Source organism: Ranitomeya variabilis, chromosome 4 (assembly GCF_051348905.1).
Source record: "Ranitomeya variabilis isolate aRanVar5 chromosome 4, aRanVar5.hap1, whole genome shotgun sequence".
Lineage (NCBI taxonomy): Eukaryota > Metazoa > Chordata > Amphibia > Anura > Dendrobatidae > Ranitomeya > Ranitomeya variabilis.
Window position 1 is genome coordinate 150,534,632 of NC_135235.1, and position 25,709 is coordinate 150,560,340.

General features: G+C 40.6%; 1 long non-coding RNA gene across 1 annotated transcript; it reads left to right on the top strand.

The window, feature by feature from the left end:
• The first annotated feature begins 3,632 nt into the window (after positions 1–3,632).
• On the top strand, positions 3,633–8,518 carry LOC143768525 (uncharacterized). The gene is made up of 3 exons (XR_013213922.1): positions 3,633–3,786; positions 7,796–7,969; positions 8,351–8,518. It is a non-coding gene; the product is annotated as an uncharacterized LOC143768525 (long non-coding RNA).
• The last annotated feature ends 17,191 nt before the right edge of the window (positions 8,519–25,709 follow it).

Below are 25,709 nucleotides of genomic sequence, written 5' to 3' on the forward strand. Positions count from 1 at the left end.
AAGCAGAAGTGTAGCGAGGAGAGAGATTAATTAGTTGGGCAGCAGAGTTAATTTACTAGTTAACCCCTTTAGTAAACATCATAAAAAAATAAATAAAAAACAAAGCAGAAAACAATGCTTTATCATCATACTGCCGAACAAAAAGTGGAATAATACGCGATCAAAAAGACAAATATAAATAACCATGCTATCGGTGAAAACGCCATTTTGACCCACAAAAAAACAAGCTGTCACACAGCTCCTTCAGCGAAAAAATAAAAAAATTATAGCTCATAATAAAGCAATGCAAAAATAATTATTTTTTTCTGTAAAATAGTTTAAATTGTATAAAAGTGCCAAAACAGAAAAATGAAATAAATGAGATATCGCTGTAATCGCACTGACTAAAAAAATAAAACTGCCTTTTCACTTTTACCACATACAGAACGGCATAAACCCCCCCAAAAGAAATTCCTGAATTGCTGGTTTTTGTTTGTTTTGCCTCACAAAAATTGGAATGTGCCCGAAAATGGTACCAATAAAAACATCAACTCGCCCCACAAAAAACAAGCCAGGACATGACTCTGTGTGCCAAAATATGGAAAAATTATAGTTCTCAAAATGTGGTGATACAAAAACTATTTTTTGCAATAAAAAGTGACTTTTAGTATATGACAGCAGCCAAACATAAAAACCTGATATAAATCTGGTATCCCTGTAATTGCATCGACCCGAAGAATAAAGTTGCCTAATTACTTATACCGCACGAAAAACGGCGTAAAAAATGAATAAAACCAATTCTTCACCTACTGTTCAGTTTTTCATTCTGCCTCTCAAAGATCACAGTAAGGCGCACATTTATCCTCCGCTCTGCGTACATCTGGGTTTCCATGTAAATCTCTGAAATACGTGTTTCAGACGGAACCCTCGGAGAAATGTCCCTATAATGAGGCAGATGGAGGCACTGTAGGCTCCATCTGGCCTGTGATCCAGTGGTATCCGTCTTTTTAGGATTGCATAAAAGTGCCATGGGCACAGTTTTGTGCACGTCTGAAAAGAAGGACACCGCTGAAGAGAGGCCAGACGGAGACCAGAGTAACTCAGCTGCTTCATTATAGTGAATGGATCCCTCAGGGTTTTCTTTTGAATCACGTCACTCAGAGATTTACATGGAAAGCCCAAAGTAAGTGCTCAGTGTAGAGTGCCATATAAATATGATCCCAAACATTATGCAAAATGTTCCCAATAAAGGCTTCAACTCAATCCACAAGAATAGCAGGTTCTCAATCAGATCCGTTATCTGTTAAAGGAAATATAGGGGGCTTCCACGTTACTGGTAGTACAAAGGCTCTGGAAAAGCAAAATGCAAAGTACTGGTCACTACAGCGTACTGGTCACTACAGCGTACTGGTCACTACAGCGGCAGTTTGCAATTTTCACTTGCCAACATTCCATGCTGCGTGTTTCTGGAAAATACCCATGGAGTCAAATTCAGCACTACACCTGTAGATAAATTCCCAAAGGGATATAATTTCCAAAATGAGGTCTCTTGAGGGGGGATTCTGGTCTTCTAGCAATTAGGGGCTCTGTTTATGAAGTCGGCAAACTAATCTAGGAAAATCTGCGCTCCAGGAGGCAAATAACTCTCCGCTCCTCCCGAGTCTCTCCGTTCCTCCCGAGTCTCTCCGTATGGCTAAGTAGTACTGTACAGCCACATATGGTGTATTGCCATGTTCAATAGAAATTGTGGGACACTGGTTTTTGCCTTTTTTACCCACTTCTTGTGCCACTTCTTGTGAAAATGTAAAATCTCAGGTTAAAACTAAAAATAAATGAAATAAAAATGCAGTTATTTTTTCTTCACTGCTCCATGGTATATAATTTTGCGACACACCCATGGTGTCAATATGATCACTTCACCCCTAAAAGAATTAATTGAGAGGTGTAGTTTGCAAAATGGGGTCACTTATGGGGTTCTGCTGTTCTTGCACCTCATGGGCTCTCTCAGTGGGTCATTGTATCTGCAAAACATAACAGCTAAAACTGGACCGTAGATTGTTGTAAAAAAAAATTCTTATCCCTTGGAAAAATTAAAAACAGTGGGCTACAAAAATATTATTGTGAGGAAAATGTGATTTTATTATTTTCTCAACTCAACGTTATAAACTTCTGGGAAGCACCAGGTGCTTACAATGCATCTAAATACACTCATTGAGGGGTCTATTTTCCAGGGTTTCCACTGTTTAGGCACATCATGTGCTCTCCAAATGGGACATGACGTGCGCTAATGATTCCAGAAAATGTTACATTCAAAAAGTCAAATGGCGCTCCTTCCTTTCTGAGCTCTGCTGTGAGTCCAAACAGTGGTTTTCTCCCTCATATGGGGTATCGGCATACTCAGGAGAAATTGCACAACAAATTGTATGGTGCAATTTCTCCTGTTACCTCTATGAAAATTCAATATTTTGAGCTAAAAACATATCTGGGGGAAAATTAGATTTTTTTTATTTTTACAGCTCAATATTATAAAGTTCTGTGAAGCACCTGAGGGTGCGATGTGCTTACCACAAGTCTAGGTCAGTTCCCTGAGGGGTCTAGTTTCCAATATGGTGTCACTTGTGGGGGATTTTCACTGTTTAGTCACATCAGAGGCTCTTCAAACTCGACATGGCGTCCGCCAATTGTTGCAGGAAACTCTGCATTCAAAAAGTCAAATGGTGCTCCTTCCCTTCCGAGCCCTCCTGTGTGTCAAAACAGTGGTTTTCTTCCTCATACAGGGTACCGGCGTGCTCAGGAGAAATTGTGCAAGAAATTATGAGGTCCAATTTTTACTGTTACCCTCAAAATAATAATTTTGGATCTGAATTAATTTTTTTGGAATCAAAGTTAAATGTTCATTTTTTTTCCACATTCCAAAAAATCCTGTGAAGCACCTGAAGGGTTAATAAACTGCTTGAATGTGGTTTTGAGCAGCACCTTGAGGGGTGCAGTTTTTAGAATGGTGTCACGTTGTGGAGCTTCTACCATATAGACCCCTCAAAGTGACTTCAAATGTGATATGGTCCCTAAAAAATGGTGTTGTAAAAATGAGAAATTGCTGAGGAGGAGCCTCTTAAAGAAGAAGTTACAGGTCTGCGAGAGCCAGAAATCTTGCATGTTTTTAGTTGACCAAATACTTATTTCCACCATAATTTGCTATACAAATCTTGCCAAATCAGAGACGGTGATTTTCTGGATTTGTTTTCTCATTTTGACTCTCATAGTTGTGGTCTACCTATGATGTCAAGTACAGGCCTCTCTCATCTTTTTAAGTGGGAGAACTTGCACAATTGGTGGCTGACTAAACACATTTCCACCCCCCACTCTGTACAGGACAAAAATACTAATTCTCTATGGAATGTAAATAATTGTTATACAGTTTACAATAATTACCTAAACACAGTTATTGCTGAAGGCATAAGTGATTTATATTTTATGAACAAAGGCCATAATTTAGAAGATCATTAGTTATGTTTAACAATAGTACACCCATTTAGTCCATCATTAAAGTGACATAAATAATATCCCCAATTCATTAAATTAATACATTTGGATACAATCTGGCGTTAACAATCATTATATTGCAAAAGAAGGATTAAAACCAGCAATTAGCGGCAAATAAAAGCATTATCCTTTGCTTTACCAGATCAGAAAGAATAGTTTTAAGTATCTAAGCTTATTATCTTGACTTACTAACAACTTTTATCATGTCAGCCAAAGGTGGAAGTACCCAGTGCTCAAAGCCAGCATGTGACAAGTGCCCAGATTGTAAGTTAACTATTTTATTTCATTTTATTAAATATCATTAATTGCTCTGCTTGGAAAATGATTTATTAAATAGTTTTCTGTGCTTTATGGAACATTTTAATCTCATGACATGAATGCATTGCCAGTCCTTTTCATTTTTTTTCCACAAATGGGATAAGAGGCAGTTTTCGCTATTGCACTGCTAGCATCAAATTCTCTTTTAACAAAGCAATTAAAAAATGATCAGAGGCAGAGGAAAAGAGTCTCTTTTCTTTGGTCCAATCCGGTGTCCTGTTGCCCTCTAGACTGGTAGGCGCTGCTGTCATATTGATACAACATTGGGGTTGTTGGACCATTGACTATCAGCGGTTCACTGCCATTACTTATACTAATTGGGCTATGTACACCGGGGGTTGCCTGCCTTTTCCGATCATCCTTAACCACTTAATGTCTTTTGTATATATTTAATGCACAATTTATTGACTATTTTTGTATACTGAATAAAATAATACTATTTTTTAAACCCATATACTCCTTTGTCCTCCTCTCTGTGGCTCAGATATGGAGTGGGTTGATTGCCTTGCTTTTAGCTTTGGGTCCTTTTGCATTATTTAGTGTTTAAAGTCCCCACTTGATCCAATATGAGTTCTGGTACTTTTATTATATATTGTTTTGTGCGTGAAAGCAGCTGAGATGTTACCTACAACATGGGTATAGGTGCATTACTGTTTTTGCTTTAAAAAAAATACATAAATATTTATGTTTAGCTAATCTTACAAAAACTGTAGCTTTTAGTTATACAAAATAGTGTCCAAGCGAAATACCCATATACAAACAGATTACATTAATGGGACTCTGTCACCAGGTTTTTTTCTATGTAATCTGAGAGCACCATAATGTAAGTGCCGAAACTATGATTCCAGCAATGTGTTTCTTACTAGGATTTGTTTTGCAACATCAATATAGTCAGGGTTTTACCAGCAGGAGATTATCATCGCAGGAAAATTAGCCCCATGCTTCATAGTCCAACCATGCCCCAGCACTAATTATCAGCACTCTCTCAATGTACAATGCAGACATAAAGCTGTGGCATGGGGTGGGCTATACACAGCTCAACCCCTAAGCTGTACCCAGTGAACTACGTGATATATCTCTGTAATCAGGGTCTCTGCCAATATTTCATGCTGCTTTCAGATTACATGACAAAACCTGCTGACATATTCCTTTTAAATTACCCAATAAGGCTATGATCAAATGCCTATATGTTTAGCTGCCTGGAGCACCAATCAGTCATTCATGGAGCCTATTTCGAAAATGCTGCTGCACAAACAATCTTATAAATAACGTATCCATCATGTGCAAAGATAACAATAAATGTAGTAATATATTTAAAAGTTGATATGTGGATGGGAGCTTGTAATCATTACCTCTTGTGCGCACAATGGTTCTCAGTATCAGGCCAGGGTCACACTAGTGTAGAATGTGGACGAGTGCTATGCTATCACATCACCGTATTTTTTCTCTGGCATATTGTGCGTGCGTGTAAAATCACAGCATGCTGCGATTTTACGGCTATATCATCCAAGTCTCGCCAATGCAAATCTATGGGTGCAATAAAAAATCGGACACCACATGGACCCTCTGTCTAGCTTGTGACAAATACGCACACATTTTCCTCATTTCAGCCCATTGAGCAATTTAATTCAATGGTGAAAAGCAGTGAAAAATGTAAAACCATACACGTATCATATGGATGTCATACGGATGTCACACGGATACATACTGTAGATGGGTGAAAATCACATCATCTCATTGCAAACACATTACACATGGATGACCATACGGAGAACACTTGTGCGACTCTCGGCAGGGATACTCGGACGGATTTTCCATACATTAAGTGTGACCCCAGCCTAAAAGATAGAAGTGTAGCTTTTTCATCTGCTCCTTGCTGATTAACCATCAAAATGGAATGTTGGTTTCAGAGAATTTACTGAAACTAATACAATTTGATAGAAAGACAAAAATATTTAAAGTTATTTTGGCATTTTTTCTTGCGCAGTTGTAAAATGTGTTTAAATCACATGTCTAAAGGAAATGTGTCTTCAGAAAAAAACTTTTGTTAATTTCAACTTTTGTGTTAAATGTATTTAAAAAAAAAAAGTAAAATTTCCATGCCACAATTAGTATTAAGAACATAAATGAGAAATCCTGCAATTTTCATAGTATCCACATTGGTTTTTTTTAGACTCTATCATCCTGTTTTATGAAATCAACAAATACATTAGCAGCAATAAACAAACTCTGACCCTATCTTTTGTATGGAAACTTCTAATGAGTGTGTGCAAAGGTCTTTCTGTCTAAAACTGAGGCAGAATTGTGATGTTCAGTGGGAAAAATAAGTATTTGATTATTTGATACACTGCTGATTTCGCAAATTTTCCCACCTACAAAGAATGGAGAAATCTGTAATATTTATCATGGACACACTTCAACTGTTAGAGACGGAATCTAAAAAAATCCAGAAAATAATATTGCATTATTTTTACATAATTAATTTGCATTTTATTGAATGAAATAAGTCTTTGATCACCTACCAACCATCAAGAGTTCTGGCCCTCACAGACCTGTTACTTTTTCTTTAAGAAGCCCTCCTACTCTGCACTCATTACCTGCATTAATTACACCTATTTTAACTCTTTACTTGTATAAAAGACATCTGTCCACACACTTAATCAATCACAATCCAACGTCTCGGACCATGGTCAAGACCAAGCTGTGATTAAAAATCATGGTTATTCCACAAAATATTGATTTCTGAACTCTTCCTGAGTTAAACTATTAGTATTGTTGTTTCTAAATGATTATAGACTTGTTTTCTTGCATTATTTGAGGTCTGAAAGCACTGTGTTTTTTTTTTTTAATTTTGACCATTTTTCTTTGTCAGAAAAAAATACAAAATGTATTGCTTGGACATTAGGAGACATGTTGTCCGAAGTTTATAGAATAAAAGAACAATTTAAATTTTAATCAAAAATATACCTTTAAAGAGGAAAATCAAACTGACAAACTGAACATTTTGCAGTGGTCTCTTAATTTTTGCCAGAGCTGTATCAGTTATCTTTGCATCATGATTCACCATTTATAAGCATTTGCTTCATAGGTGTGATGGCAAACTATATATTGTAAGCCTTTTGTCTTTCTGCCTTGTGTGCCAAACTCATATGTAAAATGATTATCAGATTAGTTAGAGAATAATTTGAATGGAGGTCTCATAATTTTTATACTGTACTGATCACTGAAATGCAATTTTATTTTCCTGTTTTACCTTTACATAATAACACATCATTAGCCTGTCATCATGTAGGTAAAATATTAGATACTCAATTACAGAATATTTCTGTACATTCTATAGTAACTCATACACTATTTATTTTTCCTAACACAATTTACTGACTTAATATTTCTGTACTTGTTTCCACAATAGCTCTCATGCATAAGTTAGCAAATGGTCTTTCCAGCTACTCTATAAGTCAATATCCAAAGCACTATATAACCGTTAGACACGACTACAGATAAACAAGAAGGGATATTAATCATAATTGAGACAATAATTAAATAAAATGTTTTGTACACTTGTTATATTCTTGGGTTTAAATTCCAGTATCATGTCAAATGCAACTAGTTTAGTGTGCAGCCACGGTACTGGTTGGCTATTAGCGCCCGTGTGTGGAGGGTTTTAAGGGGTTACCAATAGCATTATGTAAGCAAACAATATTATTTTGGTATGTGGTATTTCACAGCTATCTTCTTTTTAAGACTAGAATCACATGATCTTTTTTGCAGCTGTGTTGTAACGCATTTTCTGAGCAAAGACAAGAAGTGAATCTAAAGAGAAGAAAAACTATAATGGAACAATTATTATGTTTTCTTGCTTTGGCTTTGCAAACTGCATTTTTATTTCTTCCTTAGTAAGACTATTGTTAAAAAAGTGGTGCAATAAACTAAAAAACATGATTATTCTGTATAGCTTGTCAACAAACTACACAGAAAGACTGCTGTGGAGGAAGTTCTGGATGTGGAGGAAGTAGCGGACAATGTGGAGGAAGTAGCGGACAATGTGGAGGAAGTAGCGGACAATGTGGAGCTAGTGGACAATGTGGAAGTGGTAGACATCACACCCACTGCCATCATACTACCCCCGGTATGTGAATTCTCCATACTACATATGATACACAGACACAATGGAGCTATTTGGTGACATCTGTTGAAGTTCACAGTCTTTTTGTAGTAGAGATTGCTAACATTAATTGTGGCTTCTTAATTGTGGCTTAGCTGTGCCTTTCGGCTCTTGAAATGCATATCCAGTCGTAAGTAAATCCAGTGCTAAGTATAATCAAAGAAATGGAATCAAATTCTGGATTATTAGGCATCCATAGAAATGTATATGAAACCAGTTCCAAATTAGAAAATTTACAAATACAATTTTAATTTGTGGATCATAAATCAGTTATGTCGTATTCTAATGCAAATTATCCAAATTAGTCTAAGTACTGATATTCTTTTTTTCTCTTTCAATTTTTAGATCCTTGCCAAAAGAAATGAGAGGAAAAAGAAGCAATGGGAGAGCTGAAAAATCATTTTAATTTAGCTTTTAAGTAATTAATTTAATTAATCAAGACTGCATACCTCTAATACTAACCCTTACAATCAAGCTATTAAATAAATCTAACATGGTATTCGTCCCATATAATGTTCAGTTTATTTTACACCACTTTTAAATTGGCAGATGAAGAAATGAAATAGAGTCAAACCGATCATGAAAGTGATGATACAGGAAAATGAGGTGCAGAAAAAAAACATAAAACGTTATGTAAAGCATGAAAGATTCAGGTCTCTCAGAAGGGAATAATTTATCATATCTAATTGATATTTAAATAGAAGAAATTAGTCTTAAAACAGGGAGCTTCTTTTTTTTCATATCTTTTTTCTAACATTATGTATAGATAATACCCCTTACTACTCAGGTGATTTTTAGGGATGAGTGAGAACTAAAATGCTTGGATGCTTGTTACTCAAACTGAGCAATTACTAATGCTCGGATGATCATTTCGATTAGCGAGTATAATGGGAATCAATGGAAAATACTAGCATTTTTCCAGGCGACACTGCAAAGAGGTTTTGGGGGGGGCAATTAAAATGTTGAAGTGGATGGAAAAAGTGCTGAATGTAATGAGAAGATGATTGGGAAGACCCCTGGAATCATCTCTGACTCCCTGATCACTACTGAGAACAATGGTTTGACACTTTTACTAAAATTTAAGGACTGACAATAAAACATTCAAAATCCAAGAGAAATTGGAGATAATAGGAAAAAAAAGTTAAGAAATATACTTTCTTGTATAATGACTTGTATATAAGGCAACATTTTAAAAGGATTTAAAAAACATAACAATTTAAGTAAACCAAAATTGATATTTTTATTTAAAATGGGAAATTTTTGTGTAATTTATGAAAGAAGGAAGGAAGAACAGTCAAAATTTGATTGAAGAGGGGCTCAGAACATCATTTATTAGACATAAAGGAAGGTCTCATGCACATTCTATTTAAATTTCATGTAATGATATTCCTAGACTCAAAAATGTTATGCAGTGCAAATCCATTCACATTAGAAGGCACCAACATAATATATGATAATAAAATGATAAGCACCTTATCACAGGCGACGCAGCTCGCCATATTCCCTGCGCCAGGACACATGATTTATTTATCAAGTGGAAAACAGAATATACAACGGGTTATCCTATTTACCCTAACCGCTACACCGAACTACATTTACCCAGTCTGTTTATCAGACCCACAGCACTGGTAATTTTCCCTGTGCTAGGACACATGGTTCCCTAAACAAGCAACATACAGTTTTTGATGAAGGTCTATACATAACGAAAACGTTTAATTGGTCACTGTATGCAAAATAAATTGGAACCCCTTTTTTTCAACACAATACATTTTGAGTGCCGAGTTTTTAACTTATATTTTTATTACTCCTTTGTCAGCACTAAGAATCCTTTTAGACAAGACGCTAGCTGCAGGGCAGCACAACAACTCTAAGGCATCAAGGGACAGCTCATGCCTAGTGTCCAGTTTTGAGACCCAATAGTTGAAGGTCACAGCAATATTAGGGAGTATGATGGTTTTGTCCAGGTATTGCCTGACCATCTTTAAAAAGTTTTCCCTCCTTGTCAAAAATACCCGGTCATCAGGGCCAGAGGCTGGGAGGGTGTCAAGAAATTGGCCAAGGCCGTTGACAGTGTGCCCCTGCCTCTGCTGTCCCTGGTGTGTGTTTTTCTCACCTCTCCTCCTTGATTGGGTCAAGGAAGATTGCCCCCTGCTGCTAGCGTTGTCTGATGGAAATTTTTTCATTATATTTTTCACAATGGCCTTCGGGTATGGCACTATTTTAGTAGATCTCTCCACCTTAGGAGAACATCCAGTACTCTTTTTTGGCCAAGTATATATAACTAGATGGTGGCCCGATTCTAACGCATCGGGTATTCTAGAATATATGTATATATATAGCAGCCACATAGCATATGGCAGAGGCCACGTAACCCACGTAGTATATAGCACAGCCATGTAGTATATAGGAGCCACGTAGTATATAACACAGTCATGTAGTATATAACACAGCCCACATAGTATATAACACAGCCCACGCAGTATATAACACTGCGCATGTAGTATATAACACTACCAACATAGTATATAACACTGCCCACGTAGTATATAACACTGCCCATGTAGTATATAACACTGCCACATAGTATATAACACAGCCCACGCTGTATATAACACTGCCCACGTAGTATATAACACTGCCAACGTAGTATAAAACACTGCCCACATAGTATATAACATTGCCCACGTAGTATATAACACTGCCCATGTAGTATATAACACTGCCACATAGTATATAACACAGCCCACGCTGTACATAACACTGCCCACGTAGTATAAAACACTGCCACATAGTATATAACACAGCCCACGCTGTATATAACACTGCCCACATAGTATACAACACTGCCCATGTAGTATACATCAGCCACGCAGTATATAACACAGCCCACGTAGTATATAACACTGCCACATAGTATATAACACAGCCCATGTAGTATATAACACTGCACATGTAGTATATAACACAGCCCATGTAGCATATAACACTGCCCACATAGTATATAACACTGCCATGTAGTACATACACACTGCCACGTAGTATATAACACTGCCCACGTAGTATATAACACTGCGCATGTATTATATAACACAGCTCACGTAGTATATAACACTGCTAACTAGTATATAACAAAGCCCACATAATATATAGCATCCACGCAGTATATAACACAACCCACGTAGTATATAACACTGCCACATGTTATGTAACACAGCGCACATAATATATAGCATCCACGCAGTATACAGTATAACACAGCCCACGTAGTATATAACACAGCCCACATAGTATGTAACACTGCCCATGTAGTGTAAAACACTGCCCACGCAGTGTATAACACAGCCCACATGGTATATAACACTGCCGCATAGTGTATAACACAGCCCACATAATATATAGCATCCACGCAGTATATAACACAGCCCACGTAGTATTTAACATTGCCCACATAGTATATAAAATTGCCCACGTAGTATACAACACTGCCCACGCAGTATATAACACAGGCCACACAGTATATAACACTGCCCACGTAGTATATAGCAGCCTCGCAGTATATAACACAGCCCAAGTACTATATTGCACTGTGGGCACCATATCCCTGATAAAAAAAGAATGAAAATAAAAAATAGTTATATACTCACCCTCCGGTGTCCAGCAAAGCTGTCCCTATGCGCGCGAGCGGCCACCAGCTTCTGTTCCCAGCGATGCATTGCGAAATTACCCAGATGACTTAGTGGTCTTGCGAGATCACTACTTCATCGTCTCGTGAGACTGCAATGCATGGCCTGGCGAGTCGCGATAAGCGGGAAAGGTGCCGGAAGGTGAGTATATAATGATTTTTTATTTTTTTTCTTATTTTTAACATTAGATCTTTTTACTATTGATGCTGCATAGGCAGCATCAATAGTAAAAAGTTGGTCACACAGGGTTAATAGCAGCATTAACGGACTGCGTTACACTGCAGCATAATGTGGTGTAATGCAGCCATTAACCCATGTGTGAGCATGACTGGAGGGGAGTATGGAGGGGGCATTGACAGAGAGTAGGAAGGGGCGAATTCACGGCCGGACTGTGCCCACCGCTGATTGGTCGCGGCAAGAGGCGGGACGCAGGATTTCTGTGACAGACAGACAGAGAGAGAGACAAACAGACAGAAGTGTCCCTTAGATGATTATATATATAGAGATGCAATGGCCATTGGAAAGGCTGCCGCATTTATCTATGAAAGGCTATATTACTTACCTATGTTTCATGCAAGCACCTGTGATCAGCGGTCAGGAATCCAGCTGATGCAGCACGCATCTTGTTGTGTTTTTTTCTCCTCGTGCCCCAGCAGTGCTGCTCTACTGTTTCTTTCTTTGACACACCTTGGAGAGCTGTTGCATCAAGTGGACTGACATGAATCATGGCTCCAACAGGAGAGATGTCAATTGAAACAAAGGAGAGGATTATCAAACTCTAAAAAGAGGGTAAATCATCATGCAATGTTGCAAATGATGTTGGTTGTTCACAGTCAGCTGTGTCTAAAATCTGGACCAAATACAAACAACATGGGAAGGTTGTTAAAGGCAAACGTACTGGTAGATCAATGAAGACATCAAAGCATCAAGACCGGTAACTTCGAGCAATATGTCTCCAAAACAGGAAATGCACATCAAAACATATGAGGAACGAATGGGTGGAAACTGGAGTCAACGTCTGTGACCGAACTGTAAGAAACCACCTAAAGGAAATGGGATTTACATGCAGAAAAGTTAAATGAAAGCCATCATTAACACCTAAACAGAAAAAAACAAGGTAACAATGGGCTAAGGAAAAGCAATCGTGGACTGTGGATGAGTGGATGAAATTCATATTCAGTGATGAATTACAAATCTGCATTGGGCAAGGTGATGATGCTGGAACTTTTGCTTGGTGCTGTTCCAATGAGATTTATAAAGATGACTGCCTGAAGAGAACATGCAAATTTCTACAGTCTTTGATGATATGGGGCTGCATGTCAGGTAAAGGCACTGGGGAGATGGCTGTCATTACATCTTCAATAAATGCACAAGTTTATGTTTATATTTTGGGCACATTTCTTATCACATTAATTGAAATGATGTTTGGGGATGATGAAATCATTTTTCAAGATAATAATGCATCCTACCATGGAGGAAAAACAGTGAAAACATTCCTTGAAAAAAGACACATAAGGTCAAGGTCATGGCCTGCAAATAGTCCGGATCTCAATCCAATTGAAAATCTTTGGTGGAAGTTGAAGAAAATGGTCCATGACAAGGCTCCAACCTGTAAAGCTGATCTGGCAACAGTAATCAGAGAAAGTTGGAGCCAGATTGATGAAGAGTACTGTTTGACATTCATTAAGTCCATGCCTCAGAGACTGCAAGCTCTAAAAGCCAGAGGTGGTGCAACAAAATACTAGTGATGTTTTTTTGTCTGTTTGTTTTTCATGATGCCATAATTTTTTCCTCAGAATTGAGTGATTCCATAATTTTTTCCCTATGCTTGGTTATAAAAAGTAACCATTACTGACTACCACATTTTTTGTTCTTGATTTCTTTTAGCGTTTCTTAAAGCCAGAAAGTTGCCATTTCAAATTACTTTAGTTTTGTGCCATGTCTGTGATCTGCTCTTTTTCTACAAAATTAAACAACTGAATGAACATCCTCCAAGGCCGGTGATTCCATAATTTTTGCCAGGGTTTGTAACAGTGACAGCAGGAGCGGTGATGGCGTATTCGTCAGCCACCACCTGCGCTATAAATAAATAAATAAATGAAAAAACGGCATGGGTTCCTCTGTATTTTTGATATCCAGCCAGTCAAAACTCACACCTGGGGGCTCCAACCCTCAGCTGTCATCTTCAGCAAGGTTGGTTAACAAGAATAGAGGGGTCCCCACAATCTTTTTTTAAATAATTATTTAAATAAATAATTTTAAAAAAATTTGTGAGGTCCAACCAATTTTTGACAATCAGCCTTGCTAAAGTTCACAGCTGGGGGCTGGTATTCTCAGGCTGGTATAGGGCCATGGATATTGACCCCCCCATCCTAAAAATAGCAGCCCACAGCTGCCCAGAAAAGGCACATCTATTAGTTGCAACAATTCTGGTGCTTTGCCCTGCTCTTCCCACTTGCCCTGTAGCAGTGGCAAGTGGGGTTCATATTTGTGGGGTTTGTAAAATGAATTCACATAGAGAGGGTTTCTGTTGTTCTGGCACCTTAGGGACTCTTCCAATGTGACATGGCACCCTTAAACCATTCCAGAAAAATCTGAACTTTCATATGATGCCTCTTCTGACCTCAAAAGTAGTATTCCCCTACATATGGGGTATCGGAGTACTCAAGAGAAATGGCACAACAACTTTTGGGGTCCAATTTCTCCTGTTACCATTTGTAAAATAAAAAATAGGAGGCGAAAAGATCATTTTTGTGGAATAAATATGATTTTTTTTTTGTTTATGGCTCTTATAAACTTCTGTGAAGCACTTGTGGGTTCAAAGTGCTCACCACACATCTAGATAGGTTCCTTGGGGTCTAGTTTCCAAAAAAGTGTAAGTTGTGGGGGGTTTCCACTATTTAGGCACATCAGGGGCTCTCCAAACATGACATGGCATCCGATCTAAATTCCAGCCAATTTTGCATTGAAAACGTCAAATGGCGCTCCTTCCCTCCCGAGCTGTGCCATGCACCCAAACAGTGGTTTACCCCACATATGGGGAATCAGCATACTCAGGACAAATTGCACAATAACTTTTTGGGTCCAATTTCTCCTATTACCCTTGGGAAAATAAAAAATTAGGGGCAAAAATTCATTATTGTGGAAAAATTATTTTTTTATTTTTATGGCTCTACATTATAAATTTCTGTGAAGCACCTGCTGCTTCAAAGTGCTCACTACTCATCTAGATAAATTCCTTGGAGGGCCAAGTTTCCAAAATGATGTCACTTGTGGGGGGTTTACACTGTTTAGGCACATCAGGGGCTCTCCAAATGTGATATGGCGTCTGATCTCAATTGCAGCCAATTTCCATTGAAAAAGTGAAACAGTGCTCCTTCCCTTCTGAGCTTTGCCATGCACCAAAACAGTTATTTATCCCCATATATGGCGTATCATCATACTCAGGACAAATTGCATAACAAGTTTTGTTGTCCAATTTCTCCTGTTACCCTTGGTAAAATTAAAAAGCAGGGACGAAAATATAATCTTTGTGAAAAAAGATGATTTTTTCTTTTTACGGCTCTTATAAACTTCTGTGAAGCACTTGGGGGTTCAAAGTGCTGACCACACATCTAGATAGGTTCCTTGAGAATCTAGTTTTGAAAATGGTGTCATTTGTGGGGAGTTTCCACTGTTTAGGCACATCAGGGGCTCTCCAAACACGACATGACGTCTGATCTCAATTCCAGCCAATTTTGGTTTGAAAAAGTCAAATGGCATTCCTTCCCTTCCGAGTTTTGCCATGCGCCCAAACAGTGGTTTACCCCCACATATCTGGTATCAGAATACTCAGGACAAATTGCACAGCAATGTTTTGGGTCAAATTTCTCCTGTTACCCTTGGTAAAATAAAAATTGGGGGTGAAAATGTAATATTTGTGGAAAAAATATGATTTTTTATTTTCATGGCACTACGTTATAAACTACTGTGAAGCACTTGGGGGTTCAAAGTGCTCACCACACATCTAGATACGTTTCTAGGGGGTTTAGTTTCCAAAATGGTGTCACTTGTGGGGGATTTCCACTGTTTAGGTGCACCAGGGGCTCGCCAAATGCTACATGGTGACCGATCTCAATTCCAGCCAATTTTGCGTTGAAAAGTCAAATGGCACTCCTTCCCTTTCGAGCTTTACTATGCGCCAAAACAGTGGTTTGAACCCACATATGGGGTACTTTTGGAGTACAATTTCTCCTGTTCCCCTTGGTAAAATAAGAAAAATTGGATCTGAATTAAATTTTTTGTGAAAAATAGTTAAATGTTCAATTTTTTTTAAACATTCCAACTTCCTGTGAAGCACCTGAAGGGTTAATAAACTTATTGAATGTGATTTTGAGCACCTTGAGGGCTGCAGTTTTTAGAATGGTGTTACTTTTGGGAATATTTATGTCATATAGACCCCTCAAAGTGACTTCAAGTGAGATGGGTTCCTATAAAAAAAATGGTGTCGTAAAAATGGCAAATAGCTGTTTAATGTTTAACCCTTTTAACTTCCTAACAAAAAAATTGGGTTCCAAAATTGTGTTGATGTAATGTAGACATGTGGGAAATGTTACTTATTAAGCATTCTGTGTGACATATCTCTGTGATTTCAGGACATGAAAATTCAAAGTTGGAAATTGCAAAATTTTAAACATTTTCGTCAAATTTCTGTTTTTTCACTAGTAAAATCAATGATATTTTACCACAATCAAGAAGTACAATATGTCTTGAGAAAACATTGTTAGAATCACCGGGATCCTTTTAAGCATTCCAGAGTTATTACCTCATAAATGGACAGTGGTCAGGATAGTAAAAATTGGCCTGTCATTAACGTGCAAACCACCCTTGGGGGTAAAGGGGTTAAAGGGAAAAGCAAATCCAAACCTACAGGGCACTGTGTAAAAAAGTGATTGACCCTAACCCTAATAAATGGTTGGGCCACCGTTAGAAGCAACAACTGCAATCGAGCATTTGCGATGACTGGCAATAAGCCTTTCACAATGCTCTGGAAGAATTTTGGCCAACTCATCTTTGCAGAATTGTTGCAATTCAGACACATTGGAGGATTTCCAAGCATGAATCGCCTTTTTAAGGTCATGACACAACATGTCAGATTATGGTCAGTACTTTGACTAGACAACTCCAAAGTCTTCATTTTGTTATTCTTAAGCTATTCTGAGTTGGGCTTTCTGGTGTGTTTTGGATCATTGCCCTACTGCATAACCCAAGTGTGCTTCAGCTTGAGTTCACAAGCAGATGGACACTCTGCTTCATGATTTTTTGATAGACATCAGAATTCATGATTTTTTTTACCACAGCAAGCCTTCTAGACCCTGAAGTAGAAAAACAGCCCCAGACCATTACATTACAACCACATTTCCCTGTTGGTATGGTGTTCCTGTTCTGAAATGCTTTGTTAATTCCACTCCAGCTGTAATGGGAAACACACCTTATAAACACTTCAACTTGTGTTTAGTCAGTTGACAGAGTATTCTCCCAAAAGTATTGGGGATAATCAAGATGTTTTCTGGCAAAACTGAGACAAGCCTTTATGTTCTTATTGCTGAACAGTGTGGAAACTCTGTCATGTAGGCCGTTTTTGCACAGTCTCTTTCTTATGGTAGAGTCAGGAACACTAACTTTACCAGAGGCAAGTGATGCCTGCAGTTAATGGATGTTGTTGTGGTTTTTTTTGTGACATCTTGGGTGAGTTTTTTCTGCGCTCTTGGGGTAGTTTTGGTATGCCGATCACAACTGGGAAGGTTCACCACTGTTCCACATTTTTGCCATTTGTGGATGGTGGCTCTCACTGCGCTGAAGTCCCAAAGCTTGAAAAATGGCTTCATAACCTTTCTAGACTGATAGATCTCAATTACTTTTGTTTTTCATTTGTTCCAGAATATCTTTGTACTGTGGCTAGTGTTGAGCGATACCGTCCGATACTTGAAAGTATCGGTATCGGAAAGTATCGGCCGATACCGGCAAAGTATCGGATCCAATCCGATACCGATACCCGATACCAATACAAGTCAATGGGACTCAAGTATCGGACGGTATTCCTGATGGTTCCCAGGGTCTGAAGGAGAGGAAACTCTCCTTCAGGCCCTGGGATCCATATAAATGTGTAAAAGAAAGAATTAAAATAAAAAATATCGCTATACTCACCTGTCCGACGCAGCCTGGACCTCAGCGAGGGAACCGGCAGCGTTGTTTGTTTAAAATTCGCGCTTTTACTTGGTTACGTGAAGTCCCGGCTTGTGATTGGTCAGGGCGGCCATGTTGCCGGGACGCGGACCAATCACAGCAAGCCGTGACGAAATTACGTCACGGCTTGCTGTGATTGGTCCGCGTCCCGGCAACATGGCCGCCATTAACCAATCACAAGCCGGGACGTCACGGGAGGCTGGACACGCGCCCATTTTAAAAAGCGCGCGTGTCCAGCCTCCAGTGACGTCCCGGCTTATGATTGGTCATGGCGCCATGTTGCCGGGACGCGGACCAATCACAGCAAGCCGTGACGAAATTACGTCACGGCTTGCTGTGATTGGTCCGCGTCCCGGCAACATGGCCGCCATTAACCAATCACAAGCCGTGACGTCACGGGAGGCTGGACATGCGCGCTTTTTAAAATGGGCGCGTGTCCAGCCTCCCGTGACGTCCCGGCTTGTGATTGGTTGCGCCGCGGTCAACCAATCACAAGCCGGGAGGCTGGACACGCGCGCATTTTAAAATTTTAAAATGGGCGCGTGTCCAGCCTCCCGGCTTGTGATTGGTTGATCGCGGCGCAACCAATCACAAGCCGGGACGTCACGGGAGGCTGGACACGCGCCCATTTTAAAATGCGCGCGTGTCCAGCCTCCCGTGACGTCACGGCTTGTGATTGGTTGCGTCTCCCATGTGACTGCGACGCAACCAATCACAAAGCCGGGACGTAATTTTAAAATCCTTAAGGACCTGAAATTACGTCACGGCTTGCTGTGATTGGTTGCGTCGCCCATGTGACTGCGACGCAACCAATCACAACGCCGGAACGTAATTTTAAAATCCTGAAGGACCTGAAATTACGTCACGGCTTGCTGTGATTGGTTGCGTCCCGGTCACATGGGCGGCACGCAACCAATCACAAGCCGGGACTCACGTAAAGGAAAGAAAAGCGCGAATTTTAAACAAAGAACGCTGCCGCTTCCCTCGGTAAGGTGCAGGCTGCGTCGGAGAGGTGAGTATAGCAATATTTTTTATTTTAATTCTCTCTTTTACACATTTTTACATTAATGTTGTTTCGATACCGATACCCGATATCACAAAAATATCGGATCTCGGTATCGGAATTCCGATACAGCAAGTATCGGCCGATACCCGATACTTGCAGTATCGGAATGCTCAACACTAACTGTGGCATGATGTCTAGCTTTTGATTGTACTTAATTTTGTCAGGCAGGTCCTATTTAAGTGATTTCTTAACTAAGAACAGGTGTGGCAGCAACCAGGCTTGCTTGTGGCTAAGGAAATTGACCTCAGCTTCCCAAAGATGTTGTAAACCACAGTTAATCTATGTTTTAGTGTGTGTGTGTGTGGGGGGGGGGCAATTGCATTTCTACACAGGTCCCTGTAGGTTTAGATTTATTTTTCTCTTAATATTGTAGACCTTCTTTTCTTACTGTAAAAGCTGCATTTTGTGTTTACTTGTTTTATCTTTGATGAATATGTACATTTGCTTTGTCATCTGAAATATTTAAGTGTGACAAACATGCAAAAGAACAGGAAATCAGAAAGAACACTTTTTCACACAACTATATTTAGCATTAGACCGCAAAGCCATAAATCTTGCCTAGAGGCTGTATTCAGCCATTCGTCCTGCTCCAGAAGCTGTCCCTAGGCTAAATGCAGAAAGTATTGCATAGAAACAGCAAAGCACATATTTAGCCCTAAAAAGGACTTTTAGTATGATGGTTCAGCAAAGTATCACCAATAGAGAACTCATTCCTGGGCATTTATTCTCTCCTTCCAATCAGAACTGTTCCTAAACTGTGCAATGGCGTCAGTGAGCCGAGAATGGCAGCGCCTGTCCTCTTATAATTTCTGGTTATAATGCGGCCAGCCAATCACTACCAAAATGGCTAAGGCATTACAATAACTGGAAGGCAATATCTGCATGTTTCTTGGCTGTGAAACAGACACTAAACATGTGAGGCAGGGATTGGAGCATTCAATCAGATCACCAGCCATGCTCCACGAGTACCGAGCTCATCCGAGTTCCCAGATACTCGAGTGATATCCAAATATCACCGAGCATGTTCGCTCATCTCTACTTAAGATGATATTTAGAAAAAACGAGGCAGCACTCCTTCATTGCAGTGTTTAGACGTGCAGGATTTTAATCAACCCACTTGTCTGGGCGACATTTCGGCTCAGACTGAGCCTTTCTCAAGCAATGGGTGTTACAATACAGTGCCAATTTATAGTAATCCCAACAATAATTACAGCCATAAAGAATATATGTATATCTTGCAGTGTGTTTTTTTACATATTATACTCATAAACCAATAACTTAAGGTGCATCAGTGTAAAGTGCTCCGTGCTCCTGTAAACATTTTATATAAAATTATCCCTTTGTTCAGACCACTTATTTAGTATGCTAATCGATCATTCATCATAATATTTCACTTACATATATTTTGTCTGTGGAGAACTCATGTACCGCATGACAGACGCCATTCACTTTGCTCAGCGTCTAATAGTAGTTACTGCGCATGTCCAAGCGCGTCATGAGTGTAGAGGATTGCCGACTAGTGTTGAGCATTCCGATACCGCAAGTATCGGGTATCGGCCGATACTTGCGGGTATCGGAATTCCGATACCGAGATCCGATACTTTTGTGGTATCGGGTATCGGTATCGAAACAACATTAATGTGTAAAATAAAGAATTAAAATAAAAAATATTGCTATACTCACCTCTCCGACGCAGCTTGCACCTTACCGAGGGAACCGGCAGCGTTGTTTGCTTAAAATTCGCGCTTTAACTTCCTTAAGTGAAGTCCCGGCTTGTGATTGGACGCCGGAACGTAATTTTAAAATCCTGAAGGACCTGAAATTACGTCACGGCTTGCTGTGATTGGTCGCTTCGCGGCCACATGGGCGGCGCGCGACCAATCACAAGCCGGGACTTCACTTAAGGAAGTTAAAGCGCGAATTTTAAGCAAACAACGCTGCCGGTTCCCTCGGTAAGGTGCAGGCTGCGTCGGAGAGGTGAGTATAGCAATATTTTTTATTTTAATTCTTTATTTTACACATTAATATGGTTCCCAGGGCCTGAAGGAGAGTTTCCTCTCCTTCAGACCCTGGGAACCATCAGGAATACCGTCCGATACATGAGTCCCATTGACTTGTATTGGTATCGGGTATCGGTATCGGATTAGATCCGATACTTTGCCGGTATCGGCCGATACTTTCCGATACCGATACTTTCAAGTATCGGACGGTATCGCTCAACACTATTGCCGACCAATCAAAAACCATGGGGCGTGTATTACAATGCGCTCGTGCAAAGGCGCATAGAGACGCCATACCAACACAGTGCACTTGCGCATAAGTGCATAGGCTTCTGAAACCACCATGTTGGTTGTGGCTTGCACATACTAGTCTCGCGCTGCTTGGCCACAACATCAGGACTTTTATATGGCCACACTGATCCTCAAGCAGATCAGTCCTGCTCCGAAATCTACTAGGTCGCCTGCACTATATTGCATACCAACTTTTGTACGACTTTTAAGAAAGTATATTAATAATATATTCGGGCCATCTTTAAAAACATGTTTAAAAACATTTCCATTTCAATCGTTATGTGGGTATTTTAAACCAACCCTGACAACCCGGACGGCACCTTATTCAGGCTGTCTCCGGGCGCCACATAGCGTCCAAATGCCCCAGTTAACCCCTCCGAGTCAGCTGTTACAGATGAGACAGCTACAAGGTAGTGTAACCCTTATATAAAATTCCATTCTTTAAACTAGGCCCTTACAAAGCATATACAACAGGATTTAAATATTATGAAAATTATCTTTTTATTTCAAAACAATAACCACAGTAAATCAATTGTGTCAGCAATCCAATACACTATATTTTTATAGCCATATCAATGAAAAGAAATAATTTCTTGAATAGATAAATATTCTGTCCTCATGCGATCATGTTCCACCACAGATAATATTTAGACCTAAAAACGGGAAACAATAAAAAATATGTTAAAATTAAGGATTTGACCCCTCAAAAAACAGCGTCCCCTCAAAAATACAAAAAGAACAAAAAAACAGTATACCTTTCTTTACATAACTGTATGAATTTTAAAGTCCACATTTAGGCCTTTAGGTTTCAGGGTATCTAGTTCATAGATCCATTTTAATTCCTTCTTTTTAAGGATCCATTCCCTATCACCCCCTCTCCTTTGTACTGGGACTACATCAATTATTCTACATTTTAGATCCTTCTCAGAATGATTTTGTTCCACAAAGTGCTTAGGGACCGGAAGATCCATTCTCTTCTTCCTTATTGTATACCGATGCTGGTTCATTCTAACCTTAAACTCACAGGTAGTTTCACTAATATACCAAAGATTACATGGGCATATCAAGAGATATATGACAAATTCTGAACTGCACGTCAAATACTCCTTAATCTTATATACCTTCCCTGTCCGGGGATGTTGAAACGTACAACCCTTCACCATGTGTGCGCAATTCACACAGTTCAGACATGGAAAGCATCCTTTTTTACTAACACCCGTTAATGTTGACTGAAAGCTTTTCTTCATTGTTCCTATATCTGATTTTACCAAATAATTGCCAATATTCTTACTCTTCTTATAGGAGCAAATGGGTGGCATTTTGAACTCTTTAATTTCGGGGAGACACTTCCCCAGCATTCCCCAATGTTTTTTTACTATACTAGCCACCTCATTACTTTCCTCAACATAGGTCATTACTAGTGTTGAGCATTCCGATACCGCAAGTATCGGGTATCGGCCGATACTTGCGGTATCGGAATTCCGATACCGGGATTCCGATACTTGCCGCGTATCGGATACCGGAATCGGAAGTTCCCAGATTCAAAATGCACAAATTCAGCCAATGAGAATGATTTCAAGTGTGGGCACATCCTGTTCAGCATGGAGGGCATGAAACTACTGGCATGGCTGTGATTGGCTGCTGAAATGATGTCATGATGCAGTTTAAAAGTCGCTGGCGCCATTTTGCGATCACTCTGCTGTGAATTCAGTTAGTGACAGGACGCTGTTTGCTGACTGAGGGCCAGTTTAGAGATAGCGATTTGCTTCTTTGTGCTTTCCAAAGGCTAATTTAGCAACCGCTGTGTTCACCTACTATTCACCTTGCTTTTGCCTTGTAGCGCTGTTTTCACAGCGATCTGCAAGGTCTGTGTGTGTGTGTGTGTGAGTGCAGCCCACTCTCTAGTCTGAGTGCAGCCACATAGGCCATCCATAGCTGGTTGTATTCAGTTCAGGGAGGGTGGTTCATTGCCTCATACTGTTCTTTTTTTTTTTCCAAGTAGTGTAGTCTGCTGCTAATTTTTAACAAAAAATCCTATTAGTGTCTTTCCACCCGTCTCCAGCTAATTTGTGGAAAAACACTACATAGGATAACGTAGAGGAGGGTTTTTGGGCCTTGCAGCGCCGTTTACGGCTGTCTGCACGGTCTCCGTGTGACTGCAGCTCGCCCTGTAGTCTGTGAGCAGCCATAGCCTGGTTGTCTCCAGCTCAGGGTTGTTCACTGCGTCATACCGCAAAATCAATTTTCATTTTGTTTTAAGTAGTGCAGGCTGCTGCACATTTTTTCAAAAAATTCCTATTAGTGTCTTTCCACCCGTCTCCAGCTAATTTGTGGAAAAACACTACATAGGATAGCGTAGAGGAGGGTTTTTGGGCCTTGCAGCGCCGTTTACGGCTGTCTGCACGGTCTCCGTGTGACTGCAGCTCGCCCTGTAGTCTGTGAGCAGCCATAGCCTGGTTGTCTCCAGCTCAGGGTTCTTCACTGCGTCATACCGCCAAATCAATTTTCATTTTGTTTTAAGTAGTGCAGGCTGCTGCACATTTTTTCAAAAAATTCCTATTAGTGTCTTTCCACCCGTCTCCAGCTAACTTGTGGAAAAACACTACATAGGATAACGTAGAGGAGGGTTTTTGGGCCTTGCAGCGCCGTTTACGTCTGTCTGCACGGTCTCCGTGTGACTGCAGCTCTATCCTTTGTCAGTTCAGCCCCCAAAAAATAAATAAATAATAAAGTTCACCAAACACACCAGTGACACCACTTTACATTTGTGTAGGCCACATTAGCTCATATTAAAGTCTAGTCCACACTTTAGAAAATTAGTGTTTCTTATACCTGTTAGGAGGAGTTGTTCAGGAATAAGCACACAAATCCGTTAGCACTTTTCTGCTTATCTTTATCAGTCAACCAAGATGAAGAAGGCAGTGAGTAAGGCACGTGGGCGTGGGCGCGGAGCAGGGAGGGGACGTGGGGATTCTGTGCCTGCTGCGGGCACCGGTGACTCATCAGCACCCACTTTCACCAGGGAACAGTCATTCATGCGCAGCTTTGTCGCAGAGCGCCGTACACCGCTGCTGCGTGAAGAACAAATTGAAGCCGTTGTCGGATGGATGGCAGCTAATGCATCAACTTCAATTAGTGCCACATCCTCTCAGACACAGAGCACTGGAGAGTAGCCATCTGTCTCTTCACCACCTGCCAAATTGCCCAGGCAGACAGAGAGCCCAGGACAGGAGCCATCTCTACTTCTGTTCTCTGAATCTCTTGGCTTGGAAACAGGGGGCCAGCCAAGCAGCATTGGAGAAATGGAAGAAGAGGCAGGGTGCAGTGATGCCCAACAGCTTTTTCTGTCTTCCTCTGAAGAGGCGGGTGGGCCAGTGGCTCCGTTCACCACATCGCAGGCCGCATCAGCTGATGATGACACTCAGGTGCCACTTACTGGTGCGTGCTCTGCTGCTGAGACTACCCAGGAGGAGCAGTTGGGGGCAGAGGGTAGTGTAGATGATGAGGTCCTTGACCCATCTTGGCATTAGGGACAGGAAGGTGGTGGGAGCAGCTCTGAGGAAGGGATTCCCCGTACGGCCCAAAGAGGGAGAGGGAGGGGGAAGACTGCGGATCCTGCAGCCTCCGCTTTGGCACCCGTTAGGAGCATGTCTCTTCCAAAAGCCAAAAAGGGCGCTCCCAAGACTTGCAGTGCCTGGTCCTTTTTTGACACAGTTGCAGATGACATTTGCTATGTCAAATGCAAGGTGTGTCATCACAAAGTAAAAAGAGGGAAAAATGTCAGCAACCTCAATACCTCCAACATGTGGAAACATGTGCGCACCAGGCACCCGGCGGAGTTAGAAAAACCCACTGAAGAGCTAGGCCAACCAACAGCGGCAGCTACCACCTCTTCAGCTCGTGTTGCCTCTTCCTCCAGCTCACTCGCAGCTGGTTCGGCTTCCTCCCAGGATCGCCGTGGAAGAACCTCTGGCCCTGTTGTCCAGAGACCCGCTGTAATTCCACCCGCAGCACCACTTTCCCAGTCATCCACACACTCCCAGCCCAGTCTACAGCCATCGGTAGTACAGGCATGGGAGAAAAGGCGGCCTTTCTCGTCAAACCACCCATGAGCACAGGCTCTGACTGCAGGCATTGCCAAACTTCTGTCACTGGAAATGCTGTCATTCAGGCTGGTGGAGACTGACAGCTTCCGTGACTTGATGTCATTGGCAGTCCCACAGTACAATGTGCCCAGCCGCTTTTACTTCAGCAGGCAAGCCGTCCCTGCCCTGCACAAGCATGTGGAGGGACACATAAAACACGCGCTACTGAACGCCGTCAGTAGCAAGGTCCACCTCACCACCGATGCGTGGACCAGTCAACATGGACAGGGGCGATACCTTTCCCTCACTGCCCATTGGGTTAATGTCGTTGAGCCGGGTACAGACCGTGCGAGT